Source organism: Triturus cristatus, chromosome 2_2 (genome assembly GCF_964204655.1).
Source record: "Triturus cristatus chromosome 2_2, aTriCri1.1, whole genome shotgun sequence".
Taxonomy (NCBI): domain Eukaryota; kingdom Metazoa; phylum Chordata; class Amphibia; order Caudata; family Salamandridae; genus Triturus; species Triturus cristatus.
This window is the reverse complement of record NC_140582.1, coordinates 1,012,846,861-1,012,865,877: the sequence shown is the minus strand read 5'-3', so window position 1 is coordinate 1,012,865,877 and position 19,017 is coordinate 1,012,846,861.

Sequence of the window (19,017 nt, the reverse complement as noted above, 5' to 3'; positions counted from 1 at the left end):
GGCCCCCGGGATGTGGGCTAAACGGCTGTGTGTTTTGCTACACCGCGGGGTGTGATCTGAGATTGTACGTGGATGCCGGTTGCCCCGATGGATGTTTTGCTTAAAATGCTGCAATAAAAACATGTTTCAAAAAAAAAAAAAAAAAAAAATCACCATTGTCCATGAAGCGAGCCTGGGGTTCTACAGTTAGCGGCCATGCAGTGCGAAAATCTAGAATGGAGTCTCTTGCATTCGCCATCGGGTGTTTACGAATCCCCATGATATCTTCGTGGTGAAAAGCAACGCTCTCCACCTGCACCCAGGTGGTCAATGAGTGAACCAGGCTATCTTTGGAGGGGGCTCCAGGCGCTTCCAGCGTTTAGCGATCAGGTGTTTAGCTGTGAGTAATCCTAAGTCTATTAACCTGGACGTCTTTTTATGCTTTTTGGACCTGTGATAGAGGCCCAGGAGGCATACCTCCCAGATGCTGCCCAACACACGGCCAGTGCAATTCGACAGATAAGAGACTACAGCCTCCCAGTATATGGGAAAGGCCATACAATACCATACCATGTGTAATAGGCCTGTGTCCCCCTGGTTGCATCTGAGGCAGTGAGTGTCTGTACTTCCAAAGTATTTATTCATTCTAGCTGGTGTCGAGTATACCCTGTGGACTATAAAATACTGTATGAGGCGGAATCTAGCATTTCTAGGCATCTGTTTAAGCCCCTCCAGAATGGCCGCCCATTCTTGATCTGTGCATGGCATTTGAAGATCAGTGTCCCAGGGCTGTCTGAGGGATGTCAGTGGCTGTGCTGCATGCATTCTCAGTGAATCAGTGAGCCATTTGGTGAGGTGTCTCCCTGCCCCCAGCTCGTGTATATATTGGATGGTAAGGTGTTGTGGGTTCTTGTGATATGTCTCCCCATAGTGTTCGCAGTGTCGAGGTTAGTGAGGTATACAATAGGATCGAGGCTATCTTCATCAGTGAGGATATTGAAAGGCACTAGTTGTCCATCACAATATTGGTCTCCTAAGGTATGTAGTCCCACCTTCTCCCAGGTGGAGAGTTCCGTTCTGGCGATGGCGCGTTGCCCTCTGGGTGTTCCTTGTATGGGTAAAGAAGGCGCATATGTGATTATATTTCGAGTAAGCTGCGATGGAAGCATCTATAGGCCACCTCCAGCAGCAATTGGGTAGGGGTTGCCCCTTTCCGCCCAGGGTGGAACAGACTTATAATGACGAGTGCGTTCTACCTGGTAGCTGCCTGGCCATGTCTGTCAGATGTGTCCCTCCAACCTATTTGGGTATCCATTGGAGTTGTGCCGCCAGATAGTTATGTTCCATATTGGGCACTGCCAGTCAACCCTGATTTGTTTGCAGGTATGGCTTAGATAGTGCAACTCTGCAGGGGATCCCATGCCAGATGAAGTCTTGCATGATGTGAGCGAAAGCCTGGGCCTGATGAAGAGTGGCAACTTGGTGAAGTAATATAGGAGTCGCGGAAGGACCATCATTTAAAGGCACGCTATGCGACCCATTACTGTTAGGGGAGGGTGCGCCAGAAAGACATTTGTGATTTGATTGCGCTGATAGCACGCATAAGATTACCCTCCAGCAGATCGTCTAGTTGGTGACAGACCTAACGCCTAAATAATGGAACATGAATGATTGCCATTGCACTCTTACGCCATTAACCATTAATGCTGGGTCAGCGGCAGATGTAACAAATGGATACAGGCACGAGTTTGTCCAGTGTACTGGTAGGCCAGAGAGAGAGGCAAAGTCAGATAGCGGTTTTTTTTTTTTTTCTTTTTTTTTTTTTTTGAAACCGTTTATTACAATCTCGAATATATACAGGCATGGGCCTACAACCTTCCGGCCGGCCGCTAAAGTGACAGCAATTAGTGACATATATACAATAAGGCACTTGGCGTTACAGAGACGCTAGCAGGAGGTATCAACAACGTGGGCCACATGACTCTGAGCCCACAATACGGTTTCGTTTTATACAACACTAACAACATAAAACCACACCCGCAAGGCAACCCGAGAACAAGAGTGACAACATATGCTCCTCAAATGGGGGGGACCCCAACCCTACACTAAAATCGAAGGAGGGGAAGGGAAATAGGTCCGGGACTGGGAAAACACTGTGCCCGGGATTGGGGGAGGGGGTCATCTAGGGGGACGGAGCTGGTGAAGCGGGAGGCAACAATGGCGGCTCGCAAATACCCCCGCGGTAGGCGTTCCAGGGGCCCCACACCTTCAGCCACGCCCCAGGCTTACCCCGCGCCACATACACCACTTTCTCTCGGAACATGCACCAATCCATGTGTTCTTTCCAGGCCGACACTGCCGGGGGCCTCTGGGATCCCCACAATTGAGCGATGTCACGTTTAGCGATCATATAACCCAGCGTCACCCATCGCGTCTGTGGAACCGAGTAGTCGGTTGGTTCCCACACATTCAGCAGGCATCTCCTTGCTTCAGGCACCAGCACGACATGCGTAACCGCTCGCAGGACCTCATGCACACCACGCCAAAATCGCTCCACCCTCGGACATTCCCACAGAATATGTAAAAAAGTCGCCAATGCACCGCACCCACGCCTACACAGTCCATCCTCGGCATAGCCCATACGCAGAAGCCCTGGCCCCGTCATGTACACCCGGTGAAGTATCTTAAGCTGGACGAAGCGAAGGCGAGCCGGGATGGCCACCTCCTTCGGGGAGGCCACCGCGGAAATCCAGTCCTCGTCGTCCAGCTCCAACCCATCGGCAACCCAAGCCTCGCGGAGCCCAGTCAGTAAGCCCGAGCGGTCATTAATCAACTTCTTGTAGATGAGGGAGATCGTGCTGTCCGGAACGTGGCCATCTAGCACTCTATCCTCCAATGGGGAGGACTCCGGGATGGCGGCCACGTCTGGGAAGACTGAACCCAGAGCGTGACGGACCTGCAGGTATCGAAAGTATTCACTGCCCTGCAGCTGAAACTCCGCCTGCAGTGTCTCAAATGTTTTGAATCCTCCCCTCGTCCAGAGGTCCCCCACTGTGCTAATGCCTATCGTGTCCCACCTATCGAAGCCCCTCGAGGTCCATAGGGAGCCCAACCTCTCAGACGCATACAACGGTGACGCCCGGGTCAAACGGTCCTTCCATCCCATAGCTGCATTGGCCGCGTGCCATACTCGCACCATGACACGCGTGGGTCCCGTAAGGCGGGAATCAGGCACGCTAGTGTAGAGCGCTCGATTATAATCGCCACCGGGCAGGAGCATCTTGTCCATTTCAAATGCCGGGTTTAAGGCGGGCCCGTAAAGGCCATGATTAATTGCAGCTAATTGGGAGGCCCAGTAATACCGCTTAATATCCGGGAGGGCAATCCCTCCGTCATACCACGGGAGCGTCAACTTTGCCAGGGCTATACGCGGCCTCCCGTCCCAGAACAGGCGGCGCTGCAAACTCTCCACCTCACGGAAGTAACGCGCCGGGACCAGATCCATCGAGTTCTGGAGAGCATACAAAAAGCGCGGCAAGGACATCATCTTGAACAATGCCGCCCGGCCGAGCGGTGAAAGCGGCAAGCGCCGCCAGCGCGCGACGTCCTCCTTCAAGCGCTGGAGGGGGGGAAGCAAATTCCGCTCGTAGCGGGCCACCGGGTCCAGCGTAATATAGACGCCCAGGTAACGAAACCCCTGCGAGGCAATCTGGATCGAGCAGCCCCGCGGGAGAACAGGAGCCTCCCCGGAAAGCACATAGATACAGGATTTAGCCCAGTTGATGACAAGACCTGAGTTACGGCCGAAGGAGCGCAGAACATCGACCAGGACAATCAGTGATTTACGCGGGGAGGCTAAGTACAACAGGATGTCGTCGGCGTAGAGGGACACGCGGTCGTCATACTCAGGGGTCCAACGGAGACCACGGATAGAAGGGTGCCACCGCAGCCACTCCGCCAGGGGTTCCAAGGCCAGTGCAAACAGGAGCGGCGACAGGGGGCAACCCTGTCGCGTGCCCCGTCCCAGCACGAATGGGGCCGAGACTCGACCATTCACCACCACCTGCGCCAATGGGTCAGAGTACAACAATTTGACCCAGCTGATGAATCCCGGGCCAAATCCAAATTTCGCCAACATCGCCCAGATGTACGGCCACTCGAGCGTGTCAAACGCCATGGTGGCGTCCAAGGACGCCAAGATGGCCGGCTCCCGCACGAATGGAACACGCGCGAGCACCCCGTGCAAGCGCCGCAAGTTAAGAGCCGTGTTGCGATGGGGAATGAAGCCGGACTGGTCTTGGTGGACCAGATCGCCCACCACGCCGACCAGCCGGTTGGCAAGCACCTTGGCGAGGATTTTAGGCTCCGCATTCAAGAGCGAGATCGGTCGATAGGATGTAACCCGGTCTCGCGGTCTCCCCTCCTTGTGGATAACCACGATGGTAGCTAGACGCTGGTCCGGCGGGAGGGAGCCCCGCGAGTGGGCCGCAAGGAACATCGCACGGAGGTGAGGTGCCAGTACATCCGGTCGCAGCTTATACAATTCGATAGGAAGGTCATTCGGGCCCATGGCCTTGCCCGAGGCGACCGAGCGTATGGCGAGGGCGATTTCATCCGAGGTGGGAGCGGCATCCAACGAATCCCTGTCCTCCACTGAAAGCGAGGGCAGCGCGATGTCCCGCAGCAGGGCATGGGAGTCCTCCTCCGAGCAGGGAGAGACCGGAGAATATACCTCGCGGAAATAATCCGCGAAGCAAGAAACAATGCCTTCCGGCTCAGTAATTCGTACACCATCCATCCTCTCAATCAGCGGGACCACACGACTAGCTCTCTCCTTCTTATCCAACCACGCAATCAGTTTGCCAGCCTTATCACCCACATCATACAGTCGCCCCTGTTGCTCTCTGCTAAGGCCCCTGTCCGCCTCCGTGACGAGGGCCCTATAAGCCGCCTGTTTAAGGTGTAGAACATGCAGCGCCGCGTCAGTCACCCCACTCCCCAGATCGCCCTCCAATTCAGTAATTTCGGCCTCCACCCGGGTCACCTCCTCCTGTGCGCGTCTGCGGGCATGGGAGATAAAGGAGAGGGCCTCCCCTCTGAGAACTGTTTTAAAGGCTTCCCACAGGGAGATAGCCGACGGAACGGACCCCACATTCTCCTCAAAATACCGTTGCAATGATTTAATCAGGTCAGCGCGAATAGTGGGGTCACGCAGGTACCAAGCATTGATTGGGGCTACCCTGCCCTCTCCCCTCGGGAAGACACCCAAGTGCAACAGGAGCGGGGAATGATCTGAAATACCCCGCGCCAGATGGCGCACCTCTCCCACCCTCCCAGCATAGGCCGCAGGGACAAGGACATAATCAAGCCGCGAGAGGCTACCATGGGCACCCGAATGGAAGGTGTACTGCAGCTGGGTGGGATGCTTTAAACGCCAGCAGTCCACCAATCCCAGTGTGTCCAAAAGGCCCGCTAACCACGCCTGTGCCCGGGGGAGGTCCCTAGGGGGATGACGATCCATAGTCCCAGAAGCCACCGCATTAAAGTCCCCCCCAACCACCAGAAGCCCCCCCGGGAGGTCAAGAAGGAGGCGTCCCAGATCTGCAAAGGTGGTGGACTGTAGCCCCGGTGGGACGTACACAGAGACAAAGACAACTACCCTGCCCTCCATCCTCCCCACCAAGACAGTGTAGCGTCCCCTCTCATCATGGCGCACCTCGTCTATTTCTAGCGGGAGCGAGGTCTTAATCATGATGCCCACCCCCCGCGAGCCTGATGTGAAGCCCGAGTGGGCCACCAAGCGAAAGCCACGGCGATTCATGGCACAAAAGGAGTTACCAATAAGGTGTGTCTCCTGCAGAAAGACCACATCAGGCGAAATCCGTTTCAAATACTGCAGGACCACACCCCGCTTGATCCTATCACCCAGTCCGTTAACATTCCAGGACAACAAAGTCAAATCCCTACCCCCCATCACATAACGAAGCCATCATTTGTCCCCCCCAGAGCATCTCAAAAACAACAATACAATAACGGGTTTGCCTTGCGGTAGAAACGAACCACACCCCACCCCAACCCACCCAACCCAACAGAACTCCCCCCACCCTGCACCCCTGCATGAGCCCAAACAGCCCCCCCAAAGTGCAGTGTGCCTGTCGCCCCATAGATAAGAAAACTAACTAGTCCCCCAGAGGAGGAGGGAGATCCCCCAAGAGACCCCACACGACCTCCACAGGAGGGGAACTTACCCTAACAGTCAATAGTGACAACAACGCAGTCCAGAGCAAGGCCTACCATTAGTCCCTCAGTCCTGATCCGGCGGGCCCTCCCCACCAACCGCACCCCCCCCACCCCCCCGGTCCCGATCTCCGGGCAAAGTGTCTAGCCAGTCCCCGGCCACTTCGGGTCGATCAAAAAAGTGAGTGTGACCATCCACCTCCACTCTCAGCTTAGCTGGAAAAAGCATCGCATATTTGAGATTCAGGTCCCTTAGGCGACGTTTAACACCGAGAAAGCTCAGTCTCTGCTTTTGGACTGCCGGAGTGAAGTCAGGATAGAAATTGATGTCCATATTGTCAAGTTTGACCGGCCCTTGTAGCCTGGAAGTCTGTAGGATAGTGTCTCTGTCCCGAAAATTGAAGATCCGGGCGATGAGAGGCCTCGGAGGGGCTCCAACCTTAGGCCTACCCCCGGGGACCCTGTGGGCACGCTCCACTGCAAAGAATTTACTCAGCCCCCGAGGCTGGAGATGGGTGAGAACCAGGTCCTCGGCAAATAGATCCGCTGCCTCCGCCTCGCGTCCCTCCGGCACCCCGATAATGCGGACGTTGTTCCTCCGGGCCCGACCCTCGGAATCCTCCAGCCGACGATTCATCAGGGCGCTCGCCTGGCCAAGCCTGCGCACCTCCTGTTGGAGGGCCGCTACGTCCGTTGTGAGGCCCGTGGTAGAGTGGGCCAAAGAGTCGACCCGGTCGTTGGTTTTAGACAAATCAGCCCTCACGAGGCCCACGTCCACGAGGACCGAGTCAATCTTCTGCGCCAGAGTGTCGAAGCGCTGGTCCACCGAGGCCTTCATCTCGGCGATGGCACCCATGACGTCTCGGAGGGTCAGGTCCGTGGGCAGAGCGGAAGCATCAGTCGGGCCCGTAGGGGACTTACGCGGCGCCTCTGGGGATCCCTTCTGGAGGGTGTAGCGGTCCATACTGTTGGATTGCTGGGCCGCGCCACGGCGGGTCGATTTTATCTTAGCCCGATCGCCATCTTGTTTTGTGGACATAGTTTCAATCCCCAAGACGAGTCAATCTCCTCAAGAAACGGGGGGCCGACAATCCAGTTCAAGGGGTCCAGGGGGGAGCGACCACCGCTCCGCAGGACGGACCGCAGCTGGCGGACCGGCAGGGCACCCCAGCGAGACCACACCACCGCACACCGCCCCGCAACCCAACCTCGCCTGGCAGCAAGGAGGGCGCAAAAGCGAAAGTGAAAGTGCGGGGTACGCGAGTCACCCAGCCTTGCCCGCCGCTGTTGTTCACTTTGTGTCCGGATCGCCCCACAACTCCAGTACGGGGGGCCGGTGTGGAGAAGGCCGCAAACCTCAATCGATGCTCCTGACGGTGTCCGAGGTCCGATTTAAAAACGGAAAACGGGCGTCACCTCTGCTCGGGCTCACAAATACAGTCCCCTCATCTGGGACAGGATTCTGTCAGGATTTATGCAGGAGGTCGCGGAGGTCCTCGGGAGCCTCGCACCTACGCGGCCATCTTGGTTGCGCGCTAGGCTCCTCCTCTGTCTCAGATAGCGGTTTTGCTATGTTATCGCAAGAGCCTCTGATGTCTCGAAGATAGAGGAGCAAGTCGTTGGTATATATGGAGACCGCATGTACTCCATCGCCTAATGGGATGCCCCATCCTTCTCCTCCGTGGCAGAGGGCTTCCGCCAGTGGCTCTATGGCTAGGGAGAACAGCAGTGGAGATAACAGCCATCTGTGTCTGGTGCTGCGACCAATGGGTACTGAGTCCAACATGTAGGGTCCTGTTTTGACCCTGGCGGTGTGGAGGGTATAGAGCAATGTGACTATGCCAAGAAAGTGGGTGCCCAACAAATACTCCCACTCTAGTGTGTCGAACGCTTTTATTCTTGTACAGTGATGGAGATCTTTTCTCATTGAATAGGGTAAAAGTTATGGTATTTAATTGTGTTCTTCTATTGTTCCAATTTACCGCCAGACTTGAGGTAAGTCGAACATGGTGAAAGAAATGTTGGCTGTGTTTTAAGTATAAGAACAGTTAACTCTGTACATAGAAATGGAATAACATTGTGCAAGCAAGAAGAATAAGTCCTTTAAAAAACAAATTTCCCCATGACTTTTTAATTACTCTTATAACTTATTAGTCTGACATTATTGATATTATATACTATAGGACATACTGCTACAATCTTCATATATTATCTCTTCTACTTTTCCAACTTTTGACTATATATGCTTTTTTATTTAGGTGTATGTTTCAAATATAACTTCACATATAGTGTCTTTATTCCCCACAAAGGAATAATTCAGTTTGCCTGAATATGTTCATTGTTTTTCTGTATGTTTTGAATAGTCTTTAAATAATTAGCAAGGTTTAGAAGGGGCTTACGACTACTCTATTTATTTTGAAAATGTTCAACAATATTCAGACAAAATATATAAACCAGGATAGACCATTTTTAGATACAAAGGAACTTTGCAGCAGGGATTCAACATTGAGGATCACAAAGAAGCCTTAATCACCTTTCCTTGTTGAAGGCTATGCAGAAGACACATACAATCTTCACTCAGCTTATCTGCCGACTTGCAGGCGAGAACAGCAGCTGCTGTTTCGTGGCCTAACATTGATTCCATTGTTCAGAAAACGTATGCGGGTATTAAAAATCTTTGAAATTTAATTAGGTCCAATATGGTGCTAAGTTTAGCTTAGTTTTCCTGGAGAAAGGAGAGGTTGGGGGGGGGTGATGTGCAAAAGCCATTCAACACAAATCATGTTTCAATATTTTCTTCTATTCTATCTTTTGAAATAATAAAAGAAGAATTGGCAAGTATTAATACCACTATCTTTTATCTTGTTTATTTGTATAATAGTTGCATAGGATTTTGATATTACAAAATCTTGAAAGAATAATCCTATAATCCTAGTGTTCGTGAGTGTGCCTATTCAGGATGAAAAAGGTTTAAGGTTCCAATTACTATCTCGTTGAAGTCTAACAGGGCTGACAGTTACCTAAAAGGCACCTTATTCACTTAATGCTCAGTGGCTTGCTGGATGGGTCCAGTCTACAGGGTCTCATGTGGGTACATTAACAAAGTACGTAGTGCCAGAGGGTCTAGAAACCCCAATTCCAGGCTGTGTTCCGGAGAGAAATCCAGAAAATGTAGCATTGTTGTTCAAAAACACAGGATCAGTCTTTCAGTAATCTTGGATGACATGCTCAAGATTCTACCAATTACTACTACTCGTGGACAAATTTTTTAACTTTGGTTTCCTCCTTCAATTCAAATAAGTGCTCCCTCTCTGCTGTGGGTCTGTCAGGGGCTCGACTTGTACACGTTTAGCTCCCATTTTGAATCCGATGCTTTAAATAGTTTTTATATTAGTGCAACCACCTATTTAGATAGGAAAACATTTCAGGGCACCAATCACATGACACCTCTTGGACAGAGGTTTCCCTAACATAAAGGCTTGGTTAACTTTCCCTATAAATGCAAATGCTGCCTACCCTTTGAAATATTTTACTTGTGGGTGGAGTTAGGTGCTGTAGTTCCCAATCCGGGATCATACAGATTAGCTGCAATGCCTCCTAATTATGAACACTATTTTGACTTACAAGTCCCGTTAGGATATCAAGAACATCCAGAATGGTTTGGTGGACAGCTACCATCTGAATATTTGAAGAAGTCTCTCAAGTAATGATGGGGCTACATGGACTTTATTAGCAGGTATACACCATATCATGACACAATAAATCTGACAGCTCCAGAAGTAAGACACTAATTAAACCAATGAGCGCCCCTCTATAGGCTACTTTGACAATTTGTTTTACAATTGATGCTTACAGGGGCATTTATTCCTACACTATACACCAAGCACATCATGTGGTGCAAGCAATTAAACCACAAACTATTAATGCTATAATTGGCAAGGCACCAACAAAGCGAGAAGACATTCCATTGTGAATTGGTCACAAAACTAACCAGTTTGAAATGGTCTATTTTCATACAACACCTCACCCATAGGATGCTAGCTATGTGTGCTCAACTTGCTATGGTACCAAACATAGAGGACTGAACTACTTGTCAACCATATTTGAAAGTAACTATACTATTACGCATGGTACATCCTCATGTGGTATTACCAGAAGTGCTATAACAAATACAGAATGAGCACAGAGCTGCCCCAGCTCTTGATTTAACAATGAAATTAATAAGGAATTTTGAAATAAGTTTTCTTGATCATTCTGAGCCAGCAGTTGCCAGTGGTTCCTGTTCAAGATTGTGATCAGGAGCTTCCTAGAATTATTTCAGACGTTTTCACAGTCTCTGTGCCATGATACTTTATGTGCTCGAGCTGCAAAGCCTCAACTCATAGCAAAAAACTGGACTGGGGCTCCAGAAAAGAGAAAGCTGCATCAGAGACTAAGAAAGTGCAAAACAACTATAAACATTTGAGGGGAGCAATACTTTAAACCATTCCCAACCTACAATCATAATTCTTCAACAAATATTCTTTTGACTTTTATTTGAGAACATGACAAATAAATACTCTATAACTTTTTTATATCATACAAACAATTCCATAAAAATGATTTTGTACAGGTCATTATGAAAAACTCAGTCACAGGACTTCCAGGTTGTACAATACATCCATCATAAATCATAGCAGAATTCTTGTGATGTTCAATCTAATAATCATTTTTTTTTTTTTTTTTGTTAAATATTTTTTATTGGTATTTAAACACTCGGAAAGCAGTACAATCAACGACCATATCCCCCCTCTGGGCATGGCAATATACAATTCCCATCGCATAAATTCCCAGTTATGAGTCCACAGTACATGGGGTAAATCGGTGCCCCCCCCAGCCACCCTGCAGGAGAACCCTTAGAGGCCCGCCACCCGGCGCACCCCTGTAGGCATATCATATACTCGCAGGGCGCGGGGTCTCCACTCAGAAGGTACCCCCATGAAATTGGAGCAGCCAAACAAAATTCAAACTTCAAACAACCACCCCCTGCTACGACCCTCCCCCCGACCACCCCCCCTACACCCACCCCCCCCCTCCGGCATGACTGTGGGACAGGATACATGGTAATACATTCAGGTCGTGGACTCTACATCGCCGACCGTCCCAATCCAGGACCACCGACCACCCAGTTGACCCAATCTCAACGCTCTACCCTATGCAGATGCAGGAGAGGCCGGGACCTGCCCGACCTCTGCCTCAGAGGCCTCATCCTCAACAGGGTCAGCAACTTTCAGTAGTTCCACCAGCACACCCCAAGCTCGGGCCGACTCCATTGCCCTGTCACTATGCGCCCGGGCAGCCGACTGCGTTCGATGGACCGCCTCACAGTCTGCCCACCTAGTAAATTCCGCCCTCCACTTCTGCAATATTGGCCCCCGTTGCAACTTCCAGTTAGCCGTTATTTCCCGCTTGGCTAGTACCAGCCCCAGGTCAATAAATTTACTAGTCAGTTTAATCAATCTAATAATCATGTGAGTCTAATCCTTAAATTTGACTTTAACAATACAGCCACAGCCAAAAACCTGTTTTGCATTGATAAGTCGCTTCTTCAGGGTTGTAATAAAAAACATTACATAGGAATGAAGCAACCACTGATCAAAACAATCCTGTGTGCTCAGTAATATCTACATAGGCATAATCTATAAACGCTAATGGGATCCATGTATTAGTTCAATGCAATTATACATCAGAAATCTTTTTAATTCGAACAGAATATTACCTTTTTTTCAAAATGGCTTCCCAAAGGGAGGAGTTCTGGAATCCATATGATTATCCATCCATTGTAATTCCTCATATTTTAAGGCACATTTGAATATGCTGTTTGAGGGAATGAATAATTAACCTTCTTACAAATGTTCTCTATTTTTTGTCATTTTTTTCCTGAACAATTTTTCAAGGGAGGCGTTCTGGAGAGCTTAGTCTCATGTTGGCTGCAAAGAGAGGAGTGCAAAGCTTTAAGGCAGCCACTATAACTCTAACTCAAACTAAGATCAATGTTGACATTTTAGTGGTAAGAGGCAACACTGAAAGGAAAAGCCTCCTGTTTCACCTCCAAATTCTGCTACACTGTTACTAAAGATAATATTCCTAGGGTTTTTTTTATAACTGGGATTGTGGATAGGCTTATTCTTAATGAGTGAGCTAGATTAGACTTAGTCAGGGCAGCTCATATGGGGTAACCTCTACCCATGCTGAAATCCACACTATTTTAGCAATACGACAGCAACTATACTGGTGACCATACCTACCATAGCTTTAAAACAATATGTGCAATAAGTCAACATTTGCCAACAAATAAAACAATCATCTGTTGTATGACCAGCACCTACAACTATCTCCGACAAACTGTTAACTATACTTTTTTCTCAACCATGTTGTTTATTACAGAGTGTCAATCAATATAAGTATATATTGATATATTGGTTAAGGTGGTTTCATGCTCTAGATTCTTTTGGGTTTGGCCACATAAACGGCCACTGCTCGAGCAGTAGTGTCAATCAATCAGTCAAGGGGAATTGAAAGCGTGCTACTCACCCATGAGGGTCTCAAAGCGCGGAGGTGTCTAGTAGTAATGGGAGCAGGTTATGGCTTTCATAACACAATGGTCCTACATTCTCTGCTAAGGTGTTTATGGATGCGGTCTACTCTCCAAGCATGACTGCTATACTTGCATCCTTTCTACCCAGAATCGAAAGGCATTGTTTAAGTGTACAATTAGGCCTCTCTGCAAGTCTTTAATGTCAGGGTATTGGACACAGGGTTGAGATGGCTCTATAGCCTGTATGGGGTTCAGAACAAAATAATTTACCTAGAGGAGTACTAGGCGGTCACACCTCATAAGAATTACTGTTTGGAGTACCAATGTATGTCCCTGATCTTTATTTCCTTGGAAACTAGGCAAGAGTGGAAAATCAAACCTGATCCCGTTTGAGGGTTACATTTATTAAAGACTGTTCTACAAATAAATTGTCCAATGGGAAGAATTCTGACTCTGCCACTGATGAAGATGAAGTTACTAAACCTGGTGAGGGGTAGCTCCCCTCACCAGGCAGCGAGCTGGTTCAGGAAAAGATCCTGACAAGCAAATCTTTGAAACATCGTGCAGCCCAACTGTTCCAGTTTTTGGGATAGAAGGCACTCAGACATTAATTTTGCTGCTGCTTCCTGCTGCAAAGAAAAATAGGTAAGTGTTAAAGTACCATATCAAAAAGCACTATGTGGCTGATTCTGTTCAGCAGACCTCCATCGACACTAAGGTGCCTCACACATCCTCTCCCTACTCTGGAGGAAATGCCTCAAATAGAATATAGCCACGTTAAACCTTCAACCCCATTCCAGGGATTGATGAGAGTGCTGAGTCTACAGCTTCACACCAAGAGCCAACATCATCAAATGATGCAATGCAATTTCCGGTTTCAACAAGCTAACCTGATTCTGGAATATCAACAATTGCTCCCTCTGCAACTGTAGTTTATTACAAACTACCAATAGAACCTACATCAACTCAAATACCATTGCAAGAAATTATGCTATACTAAAAGGGCTCCGATTCAGGTTTTGAAGAAATTAATAACCATCCCGATTTTCTTTTTTTTTTTAAAACAATTTTTATTAAACATTTTGCATAGTTTTCCAATGGCAGTGTATTTTTCATGGCATACAGACACAAATCCAGTATTGTACATATATTCAACATTCTACGTGTCACAAAATACAGACCCCGCAGTTTCTTCCCCTGCGCCCACGTGCTTCCCAAAAATACGTATATTAAGGAACCATTCATCATAGAATCCTCACGTACTAGTATCAGATTCTGATTCTTCCAGTGAGGGAGGGGGTTCACATATATTGCCCCAATAGGTGTTCCAGCCTCTCCAGACCTTACCCCATTTTTTCGGACATCCTCGATGGATACATACTGACTTTTCTGCCATCATCGCCATTTCCATGTTTTTGCACCATTGGGTGAGAGTGGGGCTAACCCTTGATCCCCAGCGCAGTGCAATGTTTCGTTTTGCTACCATCATGCCTAAAGTAACCCAGTCCTGGTATTTAAATGTGTTGGTTCCCAAATATTAAGCAGGCAGCACCTCGGGTCTGGCAGTACAGTAACATGTGTGACCTGGGAGAGTGTACGCATCACTGCCATCCAGTAGTGTACTATTTTGGGGCATAGCCAAATTGTATGGTAGAACATGCCTGTCTCTGGATTTTCTGAGACAAAACGGTGTGTCTGCACGATGTATCTTATGCAGGAGTGTCCTAGTGTAGTACGTGCGGTGTAGAATTTTTAATTGCACTAAGTCTTGATGGAATTGCAGCCTCTCTGGGGGAAGCGAGTGCCTCCTGCCAGTCAGCCTCATCAATGTCTCCCAACTCGCGCTCCCACGTGGCCTTCAGTGTCACTGTGGGGTCAGAGCGATTATTGACTATTTTCCGGTAGGTCAGTGAGATTGCCTTTTTGTGTAAGTGGTCCGTTAAGAGACTATCCTCCAACGGGGAGGATTCTTCGGGTCTTGTATCTGGTGGTAGTAGGGACTGGAGTGCATGTCTGACCTGCATATAACGAAATAGTTCTGTCTGGGCTAGACCATAAGTGGTCTGTAGATGGGCAAAGGTAACCACTCCTCCCCTCTTCCACAAATCCCCAACTTTTGATATGCCTATTAAGTCCCAACTGTGAAAGCCCTTCGGTATTACGCAGCATCCCAAGTGGCTTTGTATCCCACAGCGGCATTGCTTGTGTGACCATCCCTTCCCAGCCTAGCGTTCGTTGCACCTCAAACCAGATGCGTATCGTGTGTAGCGTTGGACCTGTACAATTGTACCGTTTCTTTTTGTTGTATAGGGCACCCATGATCCCCGAGGGGGCTAGGAGGTGCCTATCTAACCGGAATGCTGGGTCCTCTTGGGGGACATGAAGCCATTGGTTAATAGCCACTAACTGGGAAGCCCAATAGTATACTTTGATGTCGGTAAGAGCGATCCCGCCATCATACCAGCTTCTGGTGAGTTTGTGCAGTGCTATACGGGGTGTTTTCCCATCCCAAAGCAATGTCGTCACTTCTGCATTCATCGCTGTGAAGTATGTAGAGGGGACAGGGAACGGTGTGTTCTGTAACACGTATAGAAACCTGGGGAGTATCATCATTTTAAAGAGGGCAGCTCTTCCCAGGAGTGTCAAAGGTTGCGTGCGCTAATATTTTACGTCTTTTTTTAAATCTAGTCAGGGGTTGGTTCAGGTTTTTTTCCGTGAATTGTGAATGATCATGTGTTACAAATATCCCAAGGTACTTAAATCCGTCCGTGACTATTTGAAGTGCGCACACACGTGGAAGCCGTGGTGGGGGGCTGTGTAGGACATAGAGTAGCGATTTTTCCCAGTTAATGGTGTATCCTGACACCCTTTCATAAGCTGCACAGATATCTAAGAGACAATTGATGGATCGTGCTGGTGATGTTAAATATAATAAGATATCATCCGCGTAAAGCGAAATACGATCCTGCCAGCCACCAGCCCATCTCAGCCCCCATATCATAAGGTCTTGCCTAATCCATGCCGCCAGAGGCTCAGGCACAATTGCAAATAAAAGCGGCGATAACGGACAGCCTTGTCTCGTCCCTCTACCCAGCGGGAATTTAGCCGATAAATGGCCGTTTACTACTACATACGCCATTGGTCGTGTATATAGTAGTTGAATCCATGCTCAGAATTTTGGGCCATATCCCATATGTTGAAGGACTGCAAAAAGGAAAGGCCACTCCACTAAGTCAGACACCATTCGCGCATCTAGCGAGAGTATGACTGCGTCCTCTGCTATAGTTGATTCACGCTCCATTACACCATGCAGTCTTCTAAGGTTAAGCGCTGTATTGCGGTGTGGCATAAATCCGGACTTATCTGGATGGATTACCGCTGATAAGTGTGGTTGCAGCCTAGATGCTAGCGTTTTAGCAAGTATTTTAGCCTCCGCGTTGAGGAGGGAGATTGGTCTGTAGGATGTACATTCATGTGCCGGCTTACCGGGCTTGTGTATTGCTACTATGGTGGCAGACGTTGGTCTTCAGGTAGGATCCCTTTTTCTAAACTCTCAGCGTACATGGCTAAGAGGTGTGGTACTAATTGAGGGGCTGCTTGTTTATAAAATTCTACCGGTATCCCATTGGGCCCTATTGCCTTTCCCGTGTGTAGCGCCCTAATTGCTTGTGTAAGTTCCTCCGGAGTGATGTCCTCATCCAGGGCCATTATGGCCTCCTCCGTAGGCATGCGTATATCATGTATGAATGAGAGATTCTCTTCCACCGTTGAAGTGGCAACCGGTGTATATATGGTCTTGTAGTGTTGCGCTAGCGCTTCAGTGATTTGCTGCAGAGTAGTGACTAAGCCTCCGTTCTTTGACCTTATCTGAGTTATCCAGTTATTCGCTCTTTCTTTCTTTCCTAACCAGGCCAGTAATCGGCCTGCTTTATCCCCCTGTTCATAGATCATGTGTTGTGTCTTGGTCAGTCTACTAGAGGCCTCTTCACGCATGAATGCTCTATATTCCTGCTGTGTCAAGTGTAGTCTGTGTGTCGTCTCTTCCGTAGTGTCTGCTGCCTGGGCCGCATCCGCTAATGCGATCTCTAATTCTAGTCCATCAATGTGTTTTTGGCGTTCTCTCATCTGTCCCGTAATTAGAGAGATGGCGTGCCCAGGGAGTACTGTCTTATATGCCTCCCAGAGGGTTATTGGAGAGGGAACGGAGTATTGATTTTCCTCGAAATAGCATTTTGTCATCTTAATGAGGTCTTTCCTAATTTTGCGATTCTTAAGAAACCCTGGTCGGATTGGGAACAGTCTTTGGTTTTGTGGGGTAAATGGTGCATATGCAACGAGGACTGGGGAGTGGTCCGATATACCTCTGGGCAGATGCCCAATCTCTGTCATGCCTAGCATCCCCGTGGCTAAAGTAAAGATGTATTCGAGCCTGGAGAGGCTATTATGTACCCCGGAATGGAATATGTATTGTCTTCCCTCTGGATATCTGGTCCTCCGCACATCTAGCAGTCCCAGCACATCTACAAATTCTTTAAACCTATGGGTAGGTCCGCATGGGTCTCTGGAGGGCTGTCGGTCTACAGCTGCATTCATGGTAGCGTTGAAGTCGCTACCGATAATTAGCTCTCCACAGGGAAGTGCGAGCAGGAATTTTCCCAAGGTCTGAAAAGGCGATCTGGTGTAGCGTCGGAGGTATGTACACTGACACAATATTGTATAGTCTGCCATCCCATTGGCCTGTGATTGCCGCAAATCTCCCCTGATCGTATTGGTGTGTCCTAGTTACTATCAAAGGAAAGCGCTTGTTTATGAGGATCCCAACCCCTCTGGACCCGAACCATCCCTATTATCAGCTGTCACTACAGATCACTTTTTGCTTACTGTTGGTTAAGGGATAGATACCTTTATTCACCATGGTCATACATCTGGATCGCTACTGGAGTTCTGATATTCTAATGTGGATTATTATGTTGATTATAATTTTGCTACAGGTAGATGAGAACTACATTCCTGATAAAACAGTACAGTTTCTTTGGGTCAGGAATTGCAGAACAGCATTATGGTGTGAACATCACTGCGTATCCTGTGCTGGATGGTTGTGTTTTGGAAAGATCTACTTATTAAATTATGGGTCCGACAGAGATTATGCAAATTTTCTAGGTTTTAAAAACCTCCTTGGATCACATCATAATTCCCGGCTCTTTTGCAAATGCATGGGACACAAATGCTGTTAAACAATCATTGAATGATTTGAGTTCATATGCCTCACTGAACAATGAAGATCCCTATCACAATGCAGAAAGGAAGGAGCTGTGTTGTTTTCAAAATTGTGGACATCATTACATTCATCAATCAAACAGCCCGAGAGAAATATATAATTACACACAGTGGGAGCATTGTCAGAACCATAAATAGTCCTAAAAGTTTAAGAGATCGTTTTTCTCGACCCCTGCCGAGTCCTCGCCTCCACTGCATTACCGCTCCCCTCCTGGGTAGTGTGCTTCGCTTTTGGTGAGGACGCTCTACGACACCCCCCCCATCGATGGCTGAGATGATCGCAGGCATCCTGACGTTCCTCCCGCCTGCCACCAAGCTAATCTCATCAAGGAGAATTGAGCCCTTTGCCATAACGTCAGCACACCAAGAATTTGCCCGTCTTGCCTAACCCAGTCATGGCGGCCGGCACTGCCACAAACCAGTGATGTCGGGAGGGGGCAATCATCTCACCTCTCACCGGCGGAGCTTCTTACCTCCACGAAGCAGCAGAGCGGTGAGGAGAGAAGACCCTTGTGCCTCACTTGCAGCCTAGAAAACGGCAGTACACCGGGGACTTTACCTTGCCTGACCCTGGCATGGCGGCCGGCACCCAACTGATAGCAGTGATTTCTTGAGGGGGGCTCTCAGAGCAACTCCCCCCAGCGGAGCTACTTCCCTCGACGCAGCAGCAGAGCGGTGAGGAGAGAAGAGCCCTGTGCCCTCCTCCACACAGCCTAAAAATCGGCAGCACACTGGTGTTCCGCCTGACCCCGACATGGCTGGAAGCAGTGAGGTCTTCGACATAAGTCAGCATTAAACCCCTCGGGAACTCACAGTGGTGAATACGTATGTGGATGAGCTGGCAGCTGCTACGTGCATACCCCAAAGGGGTACTTCTGGATTTCTTATAATCATAATTATGCTGGGTGAATCTGATTGATACCGGAGACAGATGGAACCTGGGCCAC